Source organism: Echinops telfairi, unplaced genomic scaffold (assembly GCF_000313985.2).
Source record: "Echinops telfairi isolate 266 unplaced genomic scaffold, ASM31398v2 ScPeMD7_7458;HRSCAF=8496, whole genome shotgun sequence".
NCBI lineage: Eukaryota > Metazoa > Chordata > Mammalia > Afrosoricida > Tenrecidae > Echinops > Echinops telfairi.
The window spans coordinates 48,563,829-48,565,044 of NW_022111358.1; positions in this window are offsets into that span (position 1 = coordinate 48,563,829).

Consider the following 1,216-nt stretch of genomic DNA (forward strand, 5'->3'; position numbering starts at 1 on the left):
GCTGTTTCATGTGTTTGGAGACCAGTCCCCAGAAGAGGACAACATCAGGGTCAGACAGAGGCCTGTGGGAGGGAGGAAGACCTTCAACGAGATGGACTGACACGCGGCTGCTGCAAAAGGCTCAAACGAGCAGCAGTTGGGAGGATGGCGCAGGACCGGGCAGGGTTCCTGCTCTGAGACGTCGGACTGCTGAGAGTCCGAGCTGACTCCCTGGCACCTCCCAACAGCAGGGTGAGAAAGGTCAACCGTGGAAAAACTACTTCCTGTGTGTTAGGGGTACGCACTTGCGGCGTTTCTGTCCCATTGGCACTTGATAACTTAGACACTTAGAGACACTTACAAGTACGATTAGAAATTCGTATACTGTGTATGTTCGGCCGGGTTGACTAGAGAAACAGATCCAGGGACCCTCATGTGCGTCAAGAGCGCTTTCTACCAAAGAGCAATTGCATATGGAGTTAACATCCCAGCCCGGTCCAGATCAAGGCCATCAGTCCGATGCTAGTCCATAGTCCCTCTTCACACTCATGCAGCCACATGCAATGATGCAGCATGCAGGACGATCACCCGCTGGTGGGTGCAAAGTCTTGTGGGTCCAATGGTGGTGGATGCATCCCCAGGGGTCTGGCAGCAACCAGGGTCCACCAACAGGAAGGAGAAGGTAGCAAGGATTGGGGTTGGGGGAAGGACAAGCAGCTTGTGGTTGTCAGTTGTTGTGAGTGCTGTGGGGTCAGTTCTGACTCACAGAAACATGGTTGGCCCACACAATGACATGCCGCTGGTCCCGCACCGTCCACACAATTGCTCCTATGTCCCAGGGCCTTCCTCTTCCTCACCGCCCCTCCACTCTACCGAGCAGCATGTCCTCCTCCAGGGGCTGGTCTCTCCTGGGGACAGGTCCAAAGGACGTGAGACACAATCTGGCCATCCTGGCCTCTAAGATGCGCTCTGGCTGTGAGAGGTGGAAAACGGAGGCGCAGAGCAGAGCTAGAATTCAGCCAGGAATGTGAAGTTGAGAAAGATTTTATTGAGGGAAAGAACTCCCGGGAGGGAAGGGAGACAAGAGAAAGGGACGGGAACATCTTGAGCTCCCGGGCAGGTTCTGGGACCCAACGAGTTAGGTCAGGGAAGTCGCGCCTGGCAGTGAGGCAGTGGGACATCTATAGGGCTCGAGTCAAGGACGTACGTGCTGATAAGGGGAAGGAGGCTTTCTGGG